The sequence below is a fragment of the Octopus bimaculoides genome, chromosome 10, assembly GCF_001194135.2.
Source record: "Octopus bimaculoides isolate UCB-OBI-ISO-001 chromosome 10, ASM119413v2, whole genome shotgun sequence".
Classification (NCBI taxonomy): domain Eukaryota; kingdom Metazoa; phylum Mollusca; class Cephalopoda; order Octopoda; family Octopodidae; genus Octopus; species Octopus bimaculoides.
The window spans coordinates 7,700,186-7,709,016 of NC_068990.1; the positions used below are offsets into that span (position 1 = coordinate 7,700,186).

Consider the following 8,831-nt stretch of genomic DNA (forward strand, 5'->3'; position numbering starts at 1 on the left):
ACACACACACACACACACACACACACACACACACACACACACACACACATACACATATATATATATACATATATATCGGGGGGGCGGAATAAATAAATAATAGGCGAGACCACTGTGTGGATTCTTTCTAGGTTATAAATAGACATCAAACCGTCTTACCACAGATTTCGAGGCAACTTCTCCTTCAACTCAAGCCCCAATATCTGAATAGATACATTTCATAAGTGTAGAAAAACACGAAGGATGATCACAGTGTTAATAGCATAACACATGTGTTTATATGTGTGTAAGAAATAGGATTTTGAAGCTAATTGTATAAAAATGTAAACTTTGAATTATTAAAGTTGACCCAACACCAGAGCGCAATGTTGAAGTGTAAACTTACCTCCGACCAGGAGTTTAAATCATTATCATGCACACCATTCTCTGAAGACTGTAAATACCAAATATGGTGGCAGTTAGAGGTCTTATTCTCAACTTTTATCAAAAGACTGACGAGAGAACCGAAGACATTAATATCATTGCGTTTCAGTAAGTAAAATAACAAAAACCATAGATATAAATAGTTGCTTCAAATTTAATATTAGACCAGCGACTTTAGTGGAATAAAAAAAAAAAAGATATCCCAGTACTTTACCTTATTGACCCACTAAGGGATGAAAAGTCAATTTTGCCTTTAATGCAGTCATCCTTTATGACAATTCTTCCTCTTCTGTCTGCTTTCCCCTCTCTTCTAACCTGTACTGTGCATTCAATTTTCTGATTTTTCCCTCATTCTTGAGTTCCCTCATTATCCTATTTAATTGCCCCAGCTTTTTCCGTATCTTTTTCAACTTAAATCTTACTCTCTTCCTCCAGTTTGGTTTTTTCTTTTCCTTCCTTTTCTTTTCTGCAACAGCCTTCCGCTTGTATCTTATGATATCAGTTGCAACATTAACAGCAGGTATAATTAACTGGTTCATTTCACTAATGTTCTCTGTTTTAACCAAGCTCAAAACGCCATTTACATTGCTTGTGGCTCTCTTTACTTTTCCTCTTTCCATATAGCATAAGTTTGCGTGCATTTCATTGTTCACGCCACACATTTTATATCGCAGCATTTCTAGAATCTCCTCTTCATCGCTCAAATCTTGTTCAACATTTATTATTACGTGATTAGCTAGACCAGCATTATTTTCTTCAGCAGTCTCAGGTACATTTCAGATTTTGGGTTGTGCATCCCAAATTCTCTCATTATTTCTCTTCCTTTCCTGTCTATTTTGATTAGTTCCTTTAGAGTCCAGTTAAAGATATTGTAACTGTAATTTATAACTGGGACAGCTAGAGTGTTTTTACCTATTATCTTGTCTTTCGCATTGAGCTCTGTTTTCTGTATTAATGTAACTCGTGTTTAGCTTTTGTTTTTATTTTCTCTTTCATTTTGTGTGTGTTGTATCATATCTAGTTCATTGATTCCTAAGTATTTGTATGTCTGGCTTTGTTCTAATTCTCCTATTACATTTGCTTTATTTAAAGTGATGTTGTTCCTCTTAACTAGTTTCCTCTTTTCAAAATTGCTTTGACACATTTTCCTAAGCCAAATTTCATGTTTATTTCTTTGGTATATTCATGTATTATCTGTAGTAATGTTTCCAGCTGCTTATTATTTGTAGGGGACAGTTTTAGATCGTCTATATGCAAAAAATGACTGATTGTTTTGCCATAACAGCTGTATCCATATCCAGTTCTGTTTAGCAGCCAGATAAAGGTGTCAGGGCCAAGCAGAAAAGGAGTGGAGAAATCGTGTCTCCCTAGAATATTCTTCTTCTTCTTCTTCTTCTTCTTCTTCTTCTTCTTCTTCTTCTTCTTCTTCTTCTTCTTCTTCTTCTTCTTCTTCTTCTTCTTCTTATTATTATTATTATTATTATTATTATTATTATTATTATTATTATTATTATTATTATTATTATTATTATTATGATAGTGATAGGGTGAGGCTCTCCGGATATCAGGCCTATTTTGCAGATATCATCTCACTATACATTATATTGCATGATATCCAATATTACAACTACGATGCGCAAACAAAAATATAAATTTGTTCATTAATTTTTTTCAAGTTTGACATATTTACTGGAACTATATTAAATTTAGAGACAAAAAAATATAATCCACTGACGCCCGCCCGATGTTTATTGCCGTACTCATAATTTCATCCAATACACAAACACAGACAAGTGTATATATCTATAGAAAAGATAAATTTGGCCAATCACCAAGGTACTTTCAAATTGGCCGCTCGTCAGGCTAGCAGCTAATTCTCCTTCAAAACACATCCTAATAATTCTGAAAGCGAAACATTGCATGAGAAGTGTAGAAAATGTCACGAATGATTATTGTGTGGTGAGCTATGATATATGTATTTCCTCAAAACCAGAGTGGGGCTGGATAAAAAGCATGTGTTTATATGTGTGTAAGAAATAGGATTTTGAAGATGATTGTATAGAAATGTAAACTTTGAATTATTAAAGTTGACCCAACACCAGAGCGCAATGTTGAAGTGTAAACTTACCTCCGACCAGGAGTTTAAATCATTACCATGCACACCATTCTCTGAAGACTGTAAATATTAAATATGGCGGCAGTTAGAGGTCTTATTCTCTACTTTTATCAAACGACTAACAAGGGAATCGAAAATTCATTGACAACGTTTCAAAAGAAAAAAAACCCAGTAAATATCAGAGTTATAAATTTTAGTTTAAGGGCAACAGCTTTAGGGGTAGGGAATACGTTGATTACCGTGACCCTAGTATTTTGTGTTTTCGATTCCAGAACATGAATTGTAAATTAAGGCTGGCAGAACTCAAAACTGAAAGAAATGCACGATACATCTAACCATTCTGCCAGGAACCGCCTTAGATATGGGTAGCAAAGTATATGTAAGTATTTTTATGTGCGTGTGTAAAAGGATGCAGGCATTCTCTTGTTTTACATTTCCACCAGAAGAGGAAACCAGAGTATACGAAGTTTGTACGGTCGTAGGATTTCTGAGTAGAACAGAAGACGAGAAACAAAGAATGATCTGTTGATTAAATGCAATACTAAGCAGGTTATCACGGTAGCGAGGTACTCCAGACTTCCAAAAATACTAGAGTCCATCTGCTGTTGTTACTCGGCATCTGATTACATCATCATAAGTACTTATAGTCTGAAGGGCTTCTTCATCATTCGAAGTTCATCCTAAAAATATTTAGGGAACACACACACACACATATATTCACTCACACATACACACATATACACACATACACATACACACATTCACTCACTCGCTTACACACAGAGACACAGACACACGCACACACATGCACACACACACATGCACACACTCGCGCACATTACTTTTGATGACAATTTCATCCTTTCCCGACAATTCTCTGAAATAAATATTTGTAAGAAGCAGAGTAGATGCTATCACAAATTATTGAATACGTATTTCTTTCATTATACCCTGACAGTCTAAGTCGGCGATCTGGCAGAATCGTTAGCATGCCAGACGAAACGTTTAGCGGCGTTTCGTCCGTCTTCGTGCTCTGAGTTCAAATTTTGCCGATGTCGACTTTAATTTTCATCATTTCGTGCACGATGAATTAAGTAGCAGTCAAGTACTAGGGTCAATGTCATTCACTTCACCCTCCCCTTAAGACTGCTAACCCTCTTCTAAAATTTCAAACCTCTATTTTATAGCAGTTTTAATCCCTTCCAAACAAACTCAAAGGTAGCCCAATCTCAACATGGTTTTTTAGTATGCTAGAAATAGTAGGGATCACGTTGGTCTCAAAAGTAATCTTTTCCAGCATAAATATAGCTAAATCATCAAAACATATGGAGAAACAAAATTGAAACGCGTTTATTATATGCGCCCCCGCCCCCGCCACTATCTTTTTTCACATTACCTTCCAATATAATCATTATCTATATGCTCTGAAAATTATCTGTAGAAATTTCATTATAAAATATCTATTTTTTTTTTTTTACAATTATGGCTACACTCTTGTAGTTATGTCCTAAATTTATTTGCTGAGCACTGAGTAGATTTCAACGAATAAAGGCTACAAAGAAAAATTAAATGTAACATCAGAAAATTACAGAAATTGAGAATCAAGTGTCTACATATGATATAGCGAATAGCAGAAAACTGTCTGGAAGGCGATCTTTCTGCTGGTGATATGTATGTACATGTATGTGTATGTTTGTATCTCTGTTTGCAAGTTTATATCTATCTATTTATCTATCTATCTATCTATCTATCTATCTATCTATCTATCTATCTATCTATCTATTTAAATGCGTATCTGAGTGAATATATTATAGAACACACATACTAAGTTTATTACGATGAAAATATATGTTAAGTATATTCCTTGGGTTTTTATCATTTAATCAGTCATAGGCTGAAAATTTAGATCTTTTTAAAACATATTTGAATAGGTATCTTTCATGAATATTCGGTGTTATTTTGATTTGTTCTGGCATTAATCGTTTGTAATTGCTTTCTCTTGTTTTCAATGGTTAGTTTAGAACAGTAACATTTATGCTATTTGAGCTTTTGTGCCTTGGATGGCATTTCTTCAAAATTTTGAAATTAAGACTAAAAAACTTGAAATCTATAAAAAATTTAAATGTATTGAAGTAGCTTACCTTTTGCTTATGTATTTCCATTTGCAACGATATGAAGCTCTACTCTGACAACAATTAACTTTCTGCAACTTCCGTGCAAAGTCAACACTTGAAACTGAGATTGAAGTAGGTATTAAGCCTTTAAATAACAATCCGAAGAAGTGACAGAAACGTTTGACCAATCACAACAGCTTAACCTTTGTAAATATAAAATGAATAACGCAAAAGTTAATAGTAAATTGAAGCTATATAAATGTAGGAAAACTAGATTCTAATTGTTTTCTGTCTGATGAAAGTAAAAATGCAAGTTGTTCTTAGTGTCCCAACCCACGAGTGACTCATATTGAATATATTTTACAAAATGATAATAAAACTGCTGTGCTCACGAGATTTCACTATGCCAAAATCAGTGGAATCCAGTATGTATTATGTATGTATGTATGTATGTATGTATGTATGTCATTATTCAGTTTCATTTCAAGATTTCTTGCCATTGAGAAAGAATCGGTTTCTAACCTAGATCCAAGGCTCTTTCATTGGAATTTCTACAACATCAACAGGATATTTTTGCATTTATGTGTGCATATGTGCAGTATTTGGTATCAGCGTATGTGCAGATTTGCAGCGTATGTGTTTTGTTTCATGTGTGCATTATCAGGCGTATAACTGCATGTCTAGACTTGCGCCTATATACTTCAATGATAAACTTCTGGAAAGTTAAACAATTTTTTACAGTTTTCAATGATAACTTGCATGTGTAGTCTTCGAATCAGCTTTTTACTTTCTGGTTTTGAGAAGCCTAATTTCTCAAGATTCGTTAAGTAGATTACCTAAGTAGTGTGTTACATATTCCAGTGCCCCAATAATTACAGGTATAAACATGGACTTGTAATCTGAGTAGAGTAACTGTAAATTTCTCAATAGTTCGGCGTAGATATTTTCTTTTTCGGTGATCTTTAGTCTTATGTTAACATATGCATATATGTATGTATATTCCGTTTTCATTTAAACACTTTCTCCACAACAGAGAAAGATTCGGTTTCTAACCCAGGAACAGAGTTTTTCATTGAAATTAAGGCTACTTCAGCTAGCTAATCATACAAGTATCTGCACATATAACCATGTTATAAGTTATATATGAGAATATATGCTTATGTGCTTATGTCTGTTCTTTTCTATAAGTACATTTGCTTCTTGTAAATTTATGAAACATATTACTTATTTCCATAGTTGATTAATGTGAATTTTCTAATTACCTGAGTCTTTTCTGGATCTATAAATCATATTCTTTCAACATTGGTGCTGCGTTACTTCGTTATATATAAACAAATAAGCCAATCAATGCAATTTTAAATCTAAAAGTCACTCCACTGGAATATTCGTACATTTCTCATTTTCCATTATTTTTGACTTTATATTGTTGTCTGATTCCCACTACCGAGCAACTGATTTCCACTACCGAGCAACTGATTCCCACTACCGAGGACATTTCCTTTTATATATCTCCTATCATAAAGTTATGTCTATATTTTACCGACATTTGAGTGACATATTGAACTTATATTTTTCCACAACGTGTATCTGTCATTTAACCAGTCTATTTTCACAGTGATAAAATGTATGTCTAGAAGCGCGTACATTAATTACTTAATATGAGTCGATATCATTGCGTATTATTTGTAAGTAGCTGTATTCGGACAAAATGCTTCACACTGTAGACACGATGGCTGTGTTATTGTGATTATTCAAATTTCATTTGACTTAGAAGTTGTGGTATTACTATATATCATGCTGTCGTTCATTAGAAACTGAAGTGAAATATATTGACTTCAACCAAAACTTAGTTTTCTCCCACGTTGCTCGCAATCTTAAAGTGGCCAAAATAATAATTGTTAAAAAGGTATAATATTTATTGTCCCCTTAAAGATTCCTGGTGTGTTACAAGTAAAGTTATATTTTGTGAGAATTGAACTTGGGAGACTGAAACAAAATGCAGTGTAGTTTCTAACCTTTTTACTTTGGTGTTTGTATGTTACAGCCTTTGTGACAACCCTTAAGCATGAAAACATATTGAATTCTTAAATAAACATAAGGCTACAATTATTGAAAAATAGAATTTCAAATGAAACTAAAAATTGAATTTGCTTCGTTAGCCACTGTAAAGTTTAGTGAAATTTGAATGTATTAAATTGACGCAGGAAGGCATACTACATAAGCATTTTGCTCTACGTCATCGTCTTTAAGAACAATTCTTTGGAAACTTCTTTCTTTTAATGGAACCATTTGTCTTGGTGGAATAAATCAAATTGACTGGCTTGGAAATTCATCACAGAATGTCGTTTGTTCTGTAAAACTCCTTATAAAAGAATGAAGTAACATTTTTCCTTCTCATTAGAAACTCTCTAGACAAGAGACATTTCGAATTAATTATTTAACTGAAATGGAACGGTTTCAGTTGCATATTGAATCACTTTTATAATTTTTCAGGGAGTTTATATTTGTTCTGTTACGATATTTTAATGATTGTAAATAATGACCAGCCTTATTTAGTAGTACAGATTATCCAAAATCGTTTACATTTCTGTTTCGAAAATATAAAGAAGTGACAAGTATTTGTTAGGCGTATGGAAACACACTTAAAAATATAACAAAATAATCTTTATCGAACAATTCACATTTAATTTTTTTTGTTTGTTAAATTTGGAAGCTGTGTTTTTTGTTATTGTAATATATTATATAAGCTAACTAGTTTCTTCAGGATGTTTTGGCCGAGACAAAAGATAGAATTTAAAAACTAGCAAAAACAGTTAAATACATTGAAAATACTTAAATCTAGATTTTAAAAAACCTAACAAACTTAAGTAGAAGGGTGATTCAGTATTTTATGCACGTAGAAATGAATACGTGGAAAAATAATATAATTTCGAGAAAATGAAACTAAAGCACTTTCTAGGAAAAATTAGTCACGCAGATCTGAATATCATTCCAAATATGACACTTCTTTTCCGTCTTTCACATCTTCCGCTGGTGGCATTTAGTTGCAATTTAATTAAATAAAAGTATATAAAAATATTTAATAACCATCAGATGTCAGTATTCGAATTTGTTGTTGCGATTATTGTAACAGAAAGCTGGTTGTCTGAAATATAGGTGAAGTCAGTCTTTACTGATTATTCTTTACATTTTAGTAAAATAATCAGCAAGCGTTACAAACTGAATTCATCCCTGTAAGCGCAACTAAATATTCGCCGATTACATAGCTTGACCACTGCTATTAATGGGGAAATAATCCGTACTCTGGAAATTAAGGCTTAGTGAATTTGGTCATATACATAAAGGCCCTCTTTGGTCATGAATGACTATGGGATTGCTCCTAGAAAATTACCCTCCGAGACAGAAGTCCGCAGAAGTTTGTTTATGGAAGACTAGCAGTCACCCATGCATACCAGCTTCCTCCTTTCCAAACCACCAAGGAAAAGGCAAAGGCCGATACAGCTTCGCACCAGTGACATCACAACTCATTTCCACAACTGAATGAACAAGAACAACTCGAAATAAAGTGTCTTGCTCAAGAACACAACACACCAGCCAGGTCCGGGAATCGAACTCGCTTTCTCATGATTGTGAGCCCGATGCACCTTCACAAAAGTGTGAGATTCTTACAGCACATAGGTTTCCAAAGCAGTCAACCATCTAAGAACTATCTTGGCTAGCGTTACGTAACTTCAGTGATATGGCGGTAAGCACAATACATACATACATACATACATACTATATATACCCCTTTCCCTGCAAAGAAAATGCCAGTGCCCTCTTAAGCTTTGAATCACTAGGTCTGATAAGATGATCCATAAATCAGAGTAAAAAGAAACAAAAAAAGAAACAAATAAAATCAGTGACAGTTAAAAATCTGCTTAGAATTATTTACTAGCCTGTATGGTGTGGCTAGGTCAAAATGGCTTTTGTATTCTTCCTTTCTACTTGGAGAGTTTAAATGTAGTTATAAAAATATGTCCGTCTGTTGAAATGTAATTTCATTAAATTTCTATATCTTTGTGCAGCTGAGGATTGCTCTGCATTTTATATTTGATGTAACGTTCACATTGCATAAATAAATAGAGTCGCATGAAACGATCGTACTGCATTAACTTTGGATATCCTCGTTGCTTATA

The 8,831-nt window shown here is 33.5% G+C and overlaps 1 protein-coding gene across 1 annotated transcript in view; it reads right to left on the reverse strand.

The window, feature by feature from the left end:
• Positions 1–8,831, reverse strand: part of LOC106871451 (tyrosine 3-monooxygenase) — a 392,944-nt gene that overhangs the window by 304,609 nt on the left and 79,504 nt on the right. The window lies entirely within an intron of this gene.